The following is a 16717-nucleotide window of genomic DNA, read 5'->3' as shown; positions in this document are numbered from 1 at the left end:
TGGATTTTGTAAAGTTTGTCAGACATCAAAGACTTAAAACACTTGATATCACAAAACAGGATCACAGTCATTGTAAAAGAAGTCATTCATTTAATTAAGCACTAACTCAAAGTTTTCAAAAACTAAAAGGCAAAATGTTTTACTCTTTGAGACTTGCTTTTCCAAACAATAAGAGCTAATAAAGAGAGCATGAAGCCAATTAAATCTGTTTCTCAAATATTATAGACAAATCTAATACATTTTAATCATCTTGACCATAAGATATAACTTTTATAAACCTTTTCATAACCTTTCATAATTTTTAAATAAAAATGGGTTAATGATCCATGAAAACATTGTTAATCTGACACAGGGTCCCACATGCTGGTCTTGCATCGGTGTTCCTTTGATATTAACATTTACTTTATAGGCTGGCTGTGGTGGCTTGCACCTGTAAACTCAGCACTTTGGGTGGTCTAGGCAGGCAGATGCTTGAGCTCAGGAGTTTGAGACCAGCCTGGGCAACACGGTGAAACACTGTGTCTACAAAAGATACAAAAATTAGCCATGTATGGTGGTGCGCATCTATAATCCCAGCTACTTAAGAGGCTGAGGTGGCAGGATCGCTTGAGCCTGGGAGGTGGAGGTTGCAGTGAGCTGGGACTATGCCACTGTACTCCAGCCTGGGGGACAGAGCTAGACCTTATCTGGAAAAAAAAAAACCTGTTTAAATTAAATTATCTACAAATTATAGACAAACAGAAATAATTTTATCTGTTGAAATGGGTCCTTATGAGCTTACACACCCGCTTCTTCAATAATCCCTGGGACTAGAGGGTTTGAATAGTCTTAATTTCTGGTCCCACGTCTCATGACTGCAGCTTATTCTGATTTTCATCTTCTCCTAGATCTGAAGATGAGACTTCAATTGCTCTTAATTTAGCGGGAGTCGGTGACCTTTTTAGACTCAGGAGTCAAAGTACTGAAAATTAGTAGCACAAGAACTTTAAAAGAAATACAGAAAGTTACATGGATATAATAACCTTAATTTTTTAAAATCTCAGTTTTCTTTTCTTTTCTTTTTTTTTTTTTGAGACAGAGTCTCACATTGTCGCCCAGGCTGGTATGCAGTGGCTCGATCTTGGCTTACAGCAACCTCCACCTCCTAGGGTCAAGTGATTCTCCTGCCTCAGCCTCCTAAGTAGCTAGGATGACAGGCACCTGCCACCACTTCCAGCTAAGTTTTTGTATTTTTAGTAGAGATGGGTTTCACTATGCTGACCAGGCTGGTTTGAACTCCTGACCTTGTGATCTGCCCACCTCAGCCTCCTTAAATCTCAGTTTTTCTGAGCAAAAATAAAAACCTAGTAATGATGTAGGAATTAGTCTGATGAAATGTAAAATATGTTATTCTCAGGCTGGCTACCAAAAGGCAAAAAAGGATGTGCTTTTCCATATGGGGATTCCATTTAGATAACCTTCGAGTCAAAACTAATGAAAAAGGCACTTGAATTAATTAGACATAGGAAAAGTGTGTCCCAGGACATAAGTGAAGTTTTTTGGTTTCATAGAACAATTTAGATATTTTAAAAAGTCAAGAGCATAGAATGTTATATTAGAAGAAAACATTTCATTTGCATCCTAAATATGAAGTATTTTTTAGCATCAGACCACAAACCACAGTTAAAACCTAAGGAAAAAAGTTACAGGAGCTGAAAAAAAGTTGAAGGAGAGAGTTATCATCTCAGGCCTTAAAAAGGAGAGAGGCCTGGTGCAGTGGCTCAAGCCTGTAATCCCAGCACTGTGGGAGGCTGAGGTGGGCAGATCAAAGGTCAGGAGATCGAGACCACCCTGATCAACATGGTGAAACCCCATCTTTACTAAAAATACAAAAATTAGCTGGGTGTGGTGGCGTGCACCTGTAGTCCCAGCTACTTGGGAGGCTGAGGCAGGAGAATCGCTTGAACTTGGGAGGTGGAGTTTGCAGTGAGCCGAGATCTCTCCACTGCACTCTAGCCTGGTGACAGAGGGAGACTGCATCTTAAAAAAAAGAGAGAGATAGAGAAAATAATAATAATAATAATAAATAAATAGAGAGAAAGCTGAAAACATTGAAATGCAATAAAAGTTGAAAATTAGGGTAAATTATCTTACAATTTATTAAGAGTAAATAATATTTTACAAAAATGTTGTTCTAACCAAGTCTTTTGAGTATTGATGTATTTTTATATCAAAGCCCAGTCTCTAGAAAGACTATTATAATTTCCTTTTATTTATAGCCAACTTGATAACATAATTTTTTTTTTTTTTTGAGATGGAGTCTTGCCCTGTCACCCAGGCTGGAGTGCAGTGGTGTGCTCTTGGCTCACTGCAAGCTTCGCCTCCCAGGTTCACACCATTCTCCTTCCTCAGCCTCTTGAGTAGCTGGGACTACAGGCATCTGCCACCACACCTGGCTAATTTTTGTATTTTTAGTAGAGACGGGGTTTCACCGTGTTACCCAGGATGGTCTTGATCTCCTGACCTCGTGATCCACCCGTCTTGGCCTCCCAAAGTGTTGGGATTACAGGCGTGAACCACTGTGCCCGGCCTAATTTTTGTATTTTTATTAGAGATGGGGTTTCACCCTATTGGCCAGGCTGGTCTTGAACTCCTGATCTCAAGTGATTCGCCGGCCTTAGCCTCCCAAAATTCTGAGATTACAGACTGCCACACCTGGCCTATCTCTCTCTTTTCTGTTTCCTTTTATCTTGTTTCACAAATAATCTGTGAATTAGACACAATTATTTTCCTTTTAATAAGAACACTTTTTTTTTGGAAAAATGTTTTCCTACAATTTTTAAAAAATTGGACAGGACCTGGACATTTAATGAGTATAAGTCAATATAACTTTAAGATTCTAAATTGTATGTTTACTTATAAGCACAAGAAAATTAGTAGCACAAGAACTTTAAAAGAAATACAGAAAGTTACATGGATATAATAACCATAATTTTTTAAAATCTCAGTTTTCTTTTCTTTTCTTTTCTTTTCTTTTCTTTTCTTTTTTTTTTTTTTTTTTGAGACAGAGTCTCACACTGTCACCCAGGCTGGTATGCAGTTGCTCGATCTTGGCTTACAGCAACCTTTGCCTCCCAGGATGGAAGGTTTATTCCATTACGTTTATTCCATTATGTTTACCTAATTAATTAATTTTTAAAATAGTTTACCTAGATTACTTATAAAATCTGTGATATTAGACAAAGCTAGTCATCATTTAAAGTCATGACACCAGCTTTGCAAAATTTTAACAGTGAGAAAATACTGACAGTGACAGAGTCCTGACCTAATCAACTCCATCTTGCCTTTAACCTCCAAACAGCCCTTGATCACTCCTTGGCATGGATCAACCTAACTTAGGGAGAAATTTAGTTGATAGTTTATAGTTTATATGATAATAGCCCTACCCAAAACTAAACCATCTTTATAAAACTGATGAAAGCCCACCAGTTTAGGAGGATGAGAGGGGCCTGATTTCTGCTAAGATGTAGGTATAGTTAAAGGATTACCAGCCTTTATTCCAAAGGTCACAAGATTTGCAACTTCCCTAATTACTAGAGCCTAAGTTTGGCTTTTTGAGATGACTTTTCAGACTTTGATGGCCCCAACAGCATCAGCCACTCCTCTGTGGCCCCCACTCAAGAAATGGACTGAGTGCAGGAGGACTGTTTTCCACACCCTTGTAATTGTTCCCCAGCTGAGCAGCAGCACCCTTCTCCCAAACTATCCTTGAAAAACCTTGGCTTCTGAATTTTCTGGGAGCCTGATTTGAGTAATAATAAAATTCAGGTCTCCAATTTAGCCAGCTCTATGTGTATTAAATTCTTTATTGCAATTCGCTGTCTTGACAAATCAACTGTATCTGGGCAACAGGGAAAATGAACATATGGGCCGGTTACAGTTACATCCCTGTTGACCATTATTATAGACTGTGGATATCAGATGTTTACCTAAGTAAGAACTTTAAGGTTAAATAAATGGTTTTTTCTCTTCTGTCAGTAATCCAGGATTTAGCTGTTTTCTTTAAACCAATGATATTAAATGCCTTATTTACCAAAATTACATGAACAAAGATAATTCTGTTTGGGGTTGCATTTATAGATTTATAACTTTCAAGCCAAATTTTCATGCCTTATAATACCTAGCAGAGATAAATCAAAAACCGCTGACCAATAGATCTCAACAATAATGTGTTTTGACAATTCTGAAGACATTTCTAATTTTATTTTACTAATAATTTTAAATACTTTATTTGTTAAAGATTTACTTAAATCAGGTGAAGCTGAAAAATCATTTGGGCTTAAAGTTTCTATTTTTCCGATAGAGTATTTAATTGAAGCCGCCAACAAGGGCTGGAAAGCAGTCCCAAGTCACAGCTGTCCAATGAGTACTCTCCTAGTACTGGATAAAAAGGGAGAGGCCACCTCCCACAATCTTCTGAACCCAGAGCAGGTGGAGGCCAGGGCTCTGGTGTCACCTCTGCGGAATCCCAAGTCCACTTTGCACAGCCAAGAAAACTTTGCTCCATTGCTTAAACCTTAGAGCAGAACACAAAACGTTTGTGCTGATTAATGAGACAGAGCCTTCAGCACTCGCATCAGCTTGGGTATTTATGCTTTCCGGAGGCCGTGGGCGGAGGCAAGCCAGGTATTATGAAACTCAATAGTAATGAATGCATGAAAATTAGTAGACAAATGAAAAACGGTAACATTTTAGAGATTACATAGAACCAAAACAAACTGTAATTCCGACAGAAAACCATAGCGAGAAAAGAAACTGAAATAAAACGGACACTAAGCAAACCTTACAGAGAACTAGCGTTACAGATCGCAGAGCTTCAAGGACTAAGAACCATCTGTTTCCAGGAAATGAGCATTACTGCCACCTGAAAACTGTCCGCTAGGGCTTTGAGCTACTTAGGACCTAAAGAGAAACTGGCGGCGCTGGGACTCAGCAAGCGCCGGCACCTAGCGGATAGCGCTGGTGTTGCCAAACAAATACCTGTTTTGGTGCCATAAACGGTGCTGCTAGAGACAAACCGTGCTCTTGGGAAAGACCGGTGCTTCTACGCCTAAACAGCCTGTTTGGAGGAATGAACCCACTCTTTTTAAATGTGTTATGTCAGAAAAAATGTGTTGAGACAATTTACTGTGTTTTAATCCTTTTAATGTGTTTAATCCGCTTAAAGTATTTTAACCCGTTTTAATGTGTTGTGACAGAAAAAGCGCCGGCTAACGGTGCTATGAAATTACTAGTGCGTACAGCGGCTCGGTGCAATCACAGTTCTGCACAGTAAAACGTGGTTTAGGAAGTTCTTAGCAGATACTAGCGGTGCGAGAACCAATAAAATGACAGCACCGAGAACATAAGGACCCCGCGAATGGGAAATGTCACATTGGGCGCTAAGAACCGTGCCTCAACTGAAAAAAAGCTAGTCGGCGCTACTGGCAAAAGCGCTGATGCAAAACCATCAGCTCTGCGTACCAAGCAGAGCCACCAGACACAACCGGGGACCTGACAGCAACGAGACTGAGACCGAGCTCGACTGTCTGGATCCTGAGAGAATGTAAGTAAAGAAGCAGGAAGCGGAGACGCTCAAAATTAGTATTAAAAAATACATAACATTTAAATAAAAATAAAATTAAAAAATAATGAAAGGCTAAAATGCAAGCAAACATGGAAAGCAAACACATAGGTAACATCGTTCTCAGAGCAAAAGACACAAAGAGAAAATTTAAGAATAAGCAAAAATTACAGAGAAGCAACCCTACAAAGAATAAATTACAAACTTTGCTAAAAGATGCAATTCTACGATTAGGCTATCTCTGTCAGATCTAAACCGGTACATGTTACACCTAAGTCTACATTTCCTACGAAAAACACACAAACAAACAACATCACCACCACCAACCACAAAAAACCCGTCAGGGCTAAACCTTTTTGATTTCGACTGAAAAATCCCTGTAGTTGGTATATTCAGACTTGGTCCACAAGAGGAAAAAGTCGCGTTCGGCCAGACTTGCTATTGTAAACGGAGCTTGATAACCAGAAATCGCGTTTGCCGACATTTCCTGACTTCCATGGCAGTTTAAAAAACACACAAGCTTAGCTAAGGCAGGACTCGATACTGCGAAAACAAACTTAGTATAAGAGCTCCCAGGCACTGGTAACCTGATCATCGGTAAACTCAAAAAAATCACATTCCCTGGTACACAGATTTATGTTTCTTTTTTCTTTCTTTCTTTCTTTTCCTTTTTTTTTTTTTTTTTTGTTTTTGTTTTTGAGATGGAGTCTTGCTCTGTCACCCAGGCTGGAGTGCAGTGGCGCGATCTCGGCTCACTGCAAGCTCCGCCTTCAGGGTTTCCACCATTCTCCTGCCTCAGCCTCCCGAGTAGCTGGGACTACAGGCGCCCGCCACCACATCCGGCTAATTTTTTTGTATTTTTAGTAGAGACAGGGTTTCACCGTGTTAGCCAGGATGGTCTCGATCTCCTGACCTCGTGATCCGCCCGCCTCGGCCTCCCAAAGTGCTGGGATTACAGGCGTGAGCCAGCCCGCCCGGCCGGTACTCCGAAGCCCTCAGATCGGCGACCTGAGCGCTGTAGCCACCGAGAAAATGCAGGCACCGAGCCAGGAGCAGTGCCGCAACCAAGAGATCTCAGCTTGGCGACATGGCTGCGTCTGGAGCCTGCGAGGGACGCCAGCCTGTGGGGTTGTCAAGGAGAACATTCGTTACGTCTCAGCCAACGGCACTATCACCAAGAAACCGTCGTCTCTGAGGAAAAAAGAAACGTTCGGCAGCCGAGAGAGTCTGTACAAGTGCTGTGACAGAAAGACCGCCGGCTCCACGCAGCTGGCAAAAGAGTCAACATGAACGCCGGGTGCTGCGACCATGACCCCGGCACTGGAGGACGTGGGATGGAGAATGGGACACACGGAGAGAGAAGGGAAACGTTTCATTCAGACCAACTAGCGTCGCCGCCACCAGAAAACTGACCGGTCAGTGCTGCCAATGAAGTGAGTGTGAAAAACCGATGATTGGTGGGAGGAGCAGCGCTGGGCGCTGGACCCGCTAGTGTGAGAATCAGGCGGCGCTAGGACCTCTCAAGCGCGGGCACGAGGCGAAAGCCAGCGCTGTTGCCAAAGACAAATGCCCGTTCTTTTGGGCGCCATCAGCGGTGCAGCCAGCGATCACTCCCAGGCTCTGAGAAACTGGAGATGTCAGCCACAAACTCTCCGTTCAGGGAAGGTGGGGCGCCGTGACAGATCGACTGGCACTGGGTGGAACATTCTCTTGTGGCCTAGTGACTAGAACATAAAAACGAAAACGGAACACAAAACTACTGCTGGCATTACTCCTACTGTCTCCGCTCAAGTCAGTGGCTTCAGGCTTACGAAAACCTGTATTTTTCTTGGCTGTGCCATGATCCGTAATTACCGAGGGCCCCAGCGACCCACCCAGTGTGATTCGCAGAGGGAAATGAGCTGGAATAAAGACCGTGAATGGGGCGGATGTGGTTCGTCCTGGCAGAGAGCCAAAGCTGTGCAGGTGGCAAACAGCTTTACACTGCAGGAAACTGCTCTTCCAATGGCCGTGGCTGGGTCCTTCCACACCATCCCTCTGCCCTAGACCTTTGTCCCCCTTCAGAGCCATCAGAGGTTCTAGGGGAGCCGTCGATAACCGCATCTCTTCGAAACTTGGAAACTCCAGGTCCAAGATCTCCGTGGGGAATGAAAGGCGCAGTGTCGCCTGACCCAGGCATCAGGCTTGCCCCGCACAAGTCCCTCCCCTACTGGATGGAACTCTGTGGCAATCGCTCCTTATTCTGATGGTTCACTCTGTCAGATATCCTTGATATTTGAGGATAGTAGTTCAAAAACAGCCGGGGAGAAAAATGGGCTGAAAGACTCCAGCGTTGGATGTAGAATTGACAGCGAGACATACACCTCCTCTCTAAGCCCAGAGAAAAGCTCAAGTTGTGGTTCTCTGTCTCTAGCAGCATGATCTTCGAAATGCATCATTGATTTCTTGCTGTCTTCTGGGAAACGCAATGCAGATGTACTTGTAAGTGCTCAAATCCTCCATCTCCTCATTTTCAATCAGACTGAGGCCTATTTTTTTTTTTTATCTGAGAAGAAATATGGAACTGCCACTGCTCAGTAGGAAAATGTCCTTTTCCACAAGCATTTATATTTTAATAAAAATCTGCACTTTGTGAGTTGAGCCCTCTCAAAGAGACCTACAGACGCTGCCACGAGCATCTCCATCCACACTCATCATTGCCCATTTTCACCACTGCTGCTCCTGTGCAAACCAAACTATCCTTTCCCTGGGGGATCCTAGGTAGAGACCATGCCAGAACAAAGGAAGAGATATGCCCTGCCTGGTAAGGAAATCCATTTTGGCCTTGTAATTCTCACCCTCTCTCAAGATATTTGCCTCAATATCTCCTTACCCCATCTTCAGCTAGCCAAAACATTCCCTGGTGTTTGAGGCCCTTCCAATTCCCTCCTGGTTTTGTGGATGGGAGAATAAAGAAAAAACTGCACTGTTCCCACCTACATAGTTACAGCTACTTTATCAAATAGAAGAGCAGTCTGGAGCCATTGCAAAGCAAAATACCTGCCGTAACTCCTCTCTTCTCATTGATTCCAGCTTTTCATCTTAGCAAAAAAGTTGCAATCAGCACCCCCTAGATGGAAGGAATAACCTGTCTTAATGGGAGTCCATAGGAGGCTGCAGGCTGCTCCCCTACAGAGACTGACATCAAGGTAGTTGCAGAATTCAAATTCTAATTCCAGTGTGGTTGGAGGCGAGGCGGATTCCAGGGAGGTCAGGAAGAGGTGAAGTACAGAATTGAGCCCCTTCGGAGGAGGTCATAGGAACTTTGTAGTATGACAATGGCTAGATATTGGGTAGAATTGGAGCAGGCTGGCAATGGCAGTTTCGTGTGGGTGGTAGGACCTAGGATTCAAACTTGAGGGCAAATTGTGGAGCACATACAACAAATGATGTAGAGCCTTTCCTATTTCCCTTCCTGATGTGTCATCCAAAACAATAAAGAATTAAGAATTAAGAAAGATTGATATTTTTGTTCAATTTCATGAAGAAAAATCTCATCAAACTAAGAGAACTATAATGACAAATCTTGTTAGAATATCGTTAACCAAATGAAAGTGACACAAAACAGAAAAATGGTGGGGGGTGGGAGGGATGAAAGAAAGAAAAAGTCCCCAACACTCAGGTGGTATGTACAGGTGAATCTTCTGGTCAGTTGGTATGTTGCAGAAAGCTGGGCAACTAATAAATTAGGAGGCAGGAATTCATATTAATACTTTCCTGATATAGAGAAACTCTTGGTTTTAACAATCTACTTCTTTGTCAGGTATTGGTTCTTGATTTTAGACTCAGAAAAGATGGTAACAGTTATAACTGTAGTAGAGCAGGTGGAAACAAAGACTATGGAGCAGTCTAGACAGAAAGTGAAAGGTAAAAATGTCCCAGGGTAAGTAATCTAGAGAAGAAAGTGAAGAATTCTGCTTGGTGCCAATGGAGGGCTCCACTATGCCTCTGGTTCACCTAAAAAAATGAACCATTTGCCATTGGTCTCTGGGATTGAAGATTCACCCTCCCAATTTCCTGCCTGTCCTAAGCTTACCTGTAACTTACAGGGTTTTGTGGGGTTTTTTTGTTTGTTTGTTTTGTGGAACACTCTACAAATGTTTGATAGATTTAAACCTCAGGATCCACTAGACCCTGCAGGGTACAGTGGAGCCGTGTGACTACCACTCCAATGCACCTCCACCCATGTTCTTCCTCACAGTTCCTCCACAGAATTTCTTCTTCCTGGTTCCATTTGCTGCAGTAATTTGGGGCTGTATTCACTGACAAGTTCCAAGAGTTTACCCAATTTTGGTGACCGATAAACTCTTGACTAACAATTATGTGTGTGTGTCTATCTTTCCTGTAGGAGGAAATCAGTGGTGCTTCAGGATATTGTGAATTTGGGCTTCTGGAAGCAGAATTCTGATTTAACAGTATAATGGAATTCATGAATGTCATGGTGCTCATTTGAACTAACAAGCAGCCTTGTGAGAGGAATCTGCTTTTCCTCAAATCTGAAGAACACCAGGAGAATCTTTCTGGATGGAGTTACCAGGAATCCTTTGCTGAGGAAAGTGAAAGGGAAGATGCAATTTCTCCTGGGAAGGGGGGATGCTGATGTAGAGGGTGATAAGTATATGCCATGAAGCATTCAGTCACCTGGTTAGATTTAGAGTTAGAGAGGAAGCAAGGATGCAAGGAAGCAAGAAATGATAAAATTTATTCTAAGATAAAATTTGTGAATTTTGCGTGTGTGTGTGTGTGTATGTGTGTGTGTGTGTGTGTGTGTATATATATATGTGATGACAAACATATATATATGTTTGTCATTAACCAAGATCAGGAATCTTCAGGTTGAGTAAGACTGGATTTAGAATTGTCTGGGGGCTTTCAAAAGAGTCATTTAGTAAATAAGAAAGAATCCAGGTCTGCAGCATCAGAGTCTGAGCTGGGGGTATAGGTTTGTGTGAATTTGGGCATGGCGGCTCAGGTCTGTAATCCCAGCTCTTTGGGAGGCTGAAGTTGAGGATTGCTTGAGGTCAGGAGTCTGAGACCACTCTGGGCAACATGAGGAGACCCCATCTCTACAGTAAATAAAAAAATTAACCCAAGGTGGTGGCATGCACCTTGCTGCCAGCTACTGTGGAGGTTGAGGTGAGAGGATTGTTTAAGTCTAGGAGGTCGAGACTGCAGTGAGCCCTGTTTGTGGCACTGCACTCCTGCCTGGTCCACAGAGGGAGACTCTGTCTGAAGGTGGGGAAATAAAAGATTTGTGTAAATTTGGTGCTGCTTTGTATTTCAAAATAGGAAAGTAGATATATGAATATATGGCATAAAAGGTCCAGATACTGGACCCCAGTGAACTCAATTGTTTTCAAGGTCTGACTTTAACCTTGCTAGGCTGAAGAATCTGGAATGGCTCAGATGTTTCCAGTGCAGCTATAACTTTTGCCTCCTTTTGAGTAAGACTATAGAGGACTTGAGTATACTGAGAGTGTATCTGAGAGGTATCTGCTTCCAGAATGAATTAGAATTCCTGGATTTGAGTTATAATCATATGGCTGTTAAGGAATTATTGAAGACATATGGTTCTTAACTTCACAATATTGAATTCAGGTGAATAATATAAATATTTGTAAGTTGGATTATATTATGGAAGCACTTGGTAAAAATTGCCATGCAGGGATAAATGTAGGAAGGGGATTGCAGAGTCTGATATCTAAAAAATAAGTGGAGCAGCATTTGGAAACCCCTGTTCATATTTCCGATCTCTTTTTTCTCATTAGAACCTAACCGCTATCCTGTAATCCCTATTTTTGAAAAAATGTATTTAAAAACTCAGCAAACATTAATGGAGATATTCCAAGAGCCAGACTCCTGGTTCCAAGACCCCACTCAGAGGACTAAGCTCAAATCTAATAAGATGTGTAGGCTTGGGGCCAATGGGGTGAGGGGATATCCACAGGAGGGCCAATCAAACAAGGCCTCAGACTCATGAACCTCAAATGTAGATGTTAGATTTTTCCTCCAATTGAGATTGTAAGTACAGCCACAGAGCTTCATGGATGCGATGAAAATGGTCATGTCTCAACTTTTAACCTGTGCTCAATTAGAGGAACTCATTGCCTATGGCATAGTGTCATCCAATAAAATGGTTTTTTTTTTGTTGTCTACTCTTGTAGTTAGTACAGTGATAGTACATTGGACTTTTGTGTTAAAAGAAGTCATTTGTTATCCCAGCACTTTGGGAGGCCGAGGTGGGCAGATCACCTGAGGTCAGGAGTCCAAGACCAGCTTTACCAACATGATGAAAACCCATCTCTACTAAATTAGCCAGGCACGGTGGTGCATACCTGTAATCTCAGCTACTGGGGAGGCTGAGGCAGGAGAATCGCTGGAATCGGGAGGCAGTGATTGCAGTGAGCCGAAATTGCGCCACTGCAGTCCAGCCTGGGCAACAAGAGCAAAACTGTGTCTCAAAAAAAAAAAACAAAAAACAAAAAAAAGACCGAGGGCAGATCACGAGGTCGGGAGATCCAGACCATCCTGGCTAACAATGTGAAACTCCGTCTCTACTTAAAAGACAAAAAAATTAGCCAGGCGTGTTGGCAGGCGCCTGCAGTCCCAGCTACTCAGGAGGCTGAGGCAGGAGAAAAGTGTGAACCTGGGAGGTGGAGGTTGCAGTGAGCTGAGATCCCACCACTGAACTCCAGCCTGGGCAACACAGGAAGGCTCCGTTCAAAAAAAAAAAAAAAAAAAAATTTAAAATGTAGCTTTTAAAACACATTTAATTTTTATTTTACTGTGTTTATTCTTCGTGGTCAGGCACATTTATTCCCTTTCGTTTCCTCCCTTGAGTTGTGGGCCTGGACTCCTAAAACCCCCATTTCTAAATTTGCCTTACAAACAAGGTCACAATGGTAGGCAGACTTGGTGGGACATGAGGCAATAAAAAGATGAACAGTCATTCTGGTTATGGTTTTACAGTGGGGTGGCAGCACATTAGCTTGGCTTTCACAGTGTGGGCTGCTTTTCGTAAGTGAACTCTGACAGGTAGAGTCCTCATATCCAGGAATAATTCCAGAAAACAATAAAAAGAGGAAACAAATTGATTTTCAGGCCAGGATATAAACATAACCATAGTGGATGAGGGCTCATTCATTTACTAAACTTCAATGTGGTTATTACTTCATTGCTATTGTAAATCAAAAATAAAATTTGAAGCCCCCCTGCCACCAAGAGGTTCTCAGCCAAGGGCATTCCAAAGTTATCCTGAAAAAGCAGTTTCAAGCCATGCTGTAAAGGGGGAGTCAGGCATGCCTCATTTTATTTTCCTCTCTTTTAAAATTAATGATAGAACAGACTCTTGAAGTCTGGTTAGAAATATTTACAATCTGTCTCTCTGAAGTCTTCCACCTGGAGGCTTCATCTGTGACACCTTTGTCTCTGGAACACCTTATGGCAACCCAGACGTTCCTTTCTAGAGATAATAGTTATTGCAACAAATTGCCAATCATAATATTTTTGAACCTCTCCAACTTGAAAGGTCATGCTTCCAGTTATGCTGCCTTTCTGGACTGAACCAATATATACCTTAAATGTATTGATCTCATGACTTCCTAAAATATATATAAACCAGGTTGTGCACTGATTACCGGAAGCACATGTTCTCAGGATCTCCTGAGGGCTGTTTTATGGGCTAATGGTCACTCACATTTGGTTCATAATAAACATCATCAACTATTTTACAGGATTTGACCCTGTGTCTGCTGGACCTTCCAGAGGAGCAGCACATGTGCTGATTTCTTTGGGTTTCAAATTGACAACAGTCAATGGAAAACTGGATTCCAAATTCTACCAGGGAATACTGTGCCAGGTGCTTTCAGTGGGACCCTCGCTGTCTCTGGGATTTCAAGTGCTACTACAATGGTCTCCCCGAGGGCACATTAAATGACTGGTGAGATCCCTAACTGGCATGGCTCCAGAAGTGATGTGGAAGTTAGGAAACTCAGGTAGTCATTGATTTCCCAGCCCTATTGACGCTCTTCCTCTATCTCCTGGTTGAGAAAAGAAGACCAGGAAGAGCTGTGAGGGACTTCCAGGGTGGCATGTGGCTGTCTCCAGCACTCATAGATAACCTGGATTCTATCTGTAATAGGCTATGCTGATGGATCAGCAGGTTAACTCAAGCTGAAAAAAGCAGTCAAGCACATCGTTTGGTGTGTGAGGCAGAAACCAGGACAGCTGCTGATCCACCAGAGGACAAAAATCAATCCCATTTCACCAATTTGTCTCCTCTGTGTGGGGAGCATAGGACACTGAAGGTGGATGATGATCAACATCCACCTTCTGCTGCACAGGAAAGACAAAGGAAGACAGAGGAGGGAAACATCGAGCAGCCCCAGGTGTGTGTGTGTGTGTGTGTGCGCGTGCGCAGCCCAGGAGTTTAGCAGCCCCAGGTGTGTGTGTGTGTGTGTGTGTGTGTGTGTGTGTGTCTGTGTGTGTGTGTACCTCGACAGTGGGTAGAGGAAGGGAGAGGAGGGTTGAGGTCTTCCCACTAGAGGAGTGAAATGAGCAGAACTGAGAAAAGAGGTCCCAAAAAGAAAGAAGAACCTATAAGCCACCACAGAACTTTCTTTCCTCAGGGAATGGTCTCTTGCTCAATTAGGGGCTGGGTATCCTTGTGAAGTCACTGGAGGTTTTCAAGGGGTGGGTTTCCTGGCTTCAGTAGACTCAGGGTCCCTAGGGTCCAGTTAGGAGAGACGCCTGTGAGGGCTCCCGAATTGGAATAAGAGCCGGAAGAGCTGACAGTAAGCACACTCTACGCCTGAGAGTTGGGGGTGGGGAGGTTGGAGGAAAAAGGGGCTGCTTTTTCCTGCGTGCAGGCTTCAGATTCACAGGGGGTGTGAGGAGAGGGCGGCGGCGGAGGAGGCAGCGGTTATTTATGCTGGGAAGATGGCTCAAGTGAGAAGTGAGGCAGCTGTGGCCTCAGAGGGTCTGGCTGATGGCTGCCGGGGTCACCAGGGGCTGGACTTTGAGACGTCCAGGACGAAGTGTTGCCCTTTCAGTGCTGCCCTCCCTGTGTCTGCTGGACCTGTTGGAGCCGCAGCGCAGCGTATCTTTGACTTCAGGTAAAATAATTCAATACACTGAGGCCCAGGGGGAACAAAGCAAGTCTACTCCATATCTCTGAAGAGCTGGTGTTTTTCAGAGCCTAAACTCAATCAGAAGCCTGGTGGCAAAAGTAGCTCTCCAGTGCAGTCCATACAGGTTACTTCTTGCAACATAGAGGTGACTGAAGCATGGTAAGCAGATCTAGAAAGGCAGCATCTCTAGCAGATCTAGAGATGCTAGCCAATGTTAGCTAGCAGTGTCTTTATGTTGATAAACCTATTCAGAATGTTAACTTTGTTTGTTGGTTTGTTTGTCCATTTTCGTCTCCCAGGCTGGAGTACAGTGGTGCGATCTCGGCTCGCTGCAACCTCCAGTATTTCTCCCGCCTCAGTCTTTCGGGCAGCTGGAATTACAAGCTCCCCACCGCCACACCCAGAATTTCTTTAGAGACAGGGTTTCGCCATGTTGCCCGGGCTGCTTTCAAACTCCCTATTTCTTAGTCTGACCAAGTCAGAATTTAGCTATTTCTTAGCGTAGCAAGTTGAGATTTATTCCAGTTTCGATTTCTAATTGTAATAACAATGCTGGCTGGCTTTAACCGTACCTACGTATTTGCAGTCGTTGCAAGTTCCTGTTTTGTAATAGGAACCCCCATTACAGCCGTGAGAGCGATTTTTAAGTCCTGTACAAATCTGGGTACTGGAGAATGTAATTTAAAAAATTTTTAGCAGTGCCTGAAATCTTTTAGTCATACCAAGTTTGATTTCATAGTAGAGATTCTCGCCCTGGCTATGCTTGTGATTTTTCACTCATGTAGAAGTTGAGGTGTCTAGTCTACAGTAACTTTTTGGTGTCGCAAATACCGGTTTAGCCGTGGCTGTTTCTTCTTAATCCGAGGAAATTTCGGATAGGCGCAAGAGGCACAGAGTTAGTGCTAATACAAATATAGCCGTAGGATAGCGCCGTTCAACACTGCACTTTCTTTGTAGGGTTATTTGTATGTTTTGTATACTCAAAACAATTTTTTTTGTGTGTCTTGTTCTGGGAGCGAGGTTACTGGTGTATTTTATTTTCATTTCTGTTTGCTTTAAAAATTTAATTATTTTATTTTTTATTTAAATGTTACGTATTTTATTTTTTCTTACCCACTGCCCTCCCCAGGAGGGTAAATGTGGCATAATTTCTTCTACTGATTTTGAGTATCATGTCTCAGCTTCCTACTAACTAGCCTTCTCCGGTGAGCCGGGGAGCAGAGCTGGTGCCTGGTCTCTAGGATTCTCTTCCGCGGCTCTTCTCTCAAGTCGAGCCAGCAGTTCCGCATCAGCACTTTCGCCAATAGCGGAGACTCGGTGTTTTCTGCGCTGCTGCACGATTGGAAGCGTTGAACAAAACAGAACGTTTCGGCCGGGCGCTGTGGCTCACGCTTGTAATACTAGCACTTTGGGAGGCCGAGGAGGGTGGATCACTCGAGATCAGGAATTCGAGACCAGCCTGGCCAACGGGTGAAACCCCGTCTGTACTAAAAATACAATAATTAGCTGGGCGTGGTGGCGGGTGCCTGTAATCCCAGTTACTCGGGAGGCTGAGGCAGTATTCTTGAACCCAGGTGGCGGAGGTTGTAACGAGCCGAGACTGCGCCACTGAACTCCAGCCTGGGCGACAAAGCGAGACTCCTTCTCAAAAACAAAACAAAAAAACCCAGAACGCTTCTCGTTCACAAGACTCAGAAGTGCTTTGTAGTAACGCTTCCTCTCTCCTAGCACGGCCAGTTTCCCCGAGCTGGCTGGCTCACGGTCTCAGCCCGGTGATTGGCCAAGGAGGAGCTCTTTCAACATTTTCGCTGGAAGGGCTTGGGCTCGGTTTTTCTGCCACAGGCGTGTTTCACTGGGTAGGTGCTTTCTCGGTGGAAGCACCGTACAACCTTCCAACCCCCGATATTTCTCAGAGACTGCGATTTCTTAGTGGCAATACCTAACTGCG

General features: G+C 43.5%; 1 long non-coding RNA gene across 1 annotated transcript; it reads left to right on the top strand.

Annotated features, from left to right (window-relative positions):
* Positions 1 to 6344: 6344 nt before the first annotated feature.
* On the top strand, positions 6345 to 10372 carry LOC105529391. Its single transcript, XR_001004505.1, has 2 exons — positions 6345 to 8083; positions 9990 to 10372. It is a non-coding gene; the product is annotated as an uncharacterized LOC105529391 (long non-coding RNA).
* The last annotated feature ends 6345 nt before the right edge of the window (positions 10373 to 16717 follow it).

The sequence above is a fragment of the Mandrillus leucophaeus genome, unplaced genomic scaffold, assembly GCF_000951045.1.
Source record: "Mandrillus leucophaeus isolate KB7577 unplaced genomic scaffold, Mleu.le_1.0 Scaffold119, whole genome shotgun sequence".
Lineage (NCBI taxonomy): Eukaryota > Metazoa > Chordata > Mammalia > Primates > Cercopithecidae > Mandrillus > Mandrillus leucophaeus.
This window is presented reverse-complemented; position numbering and strand designations above follow the sequence as displayed.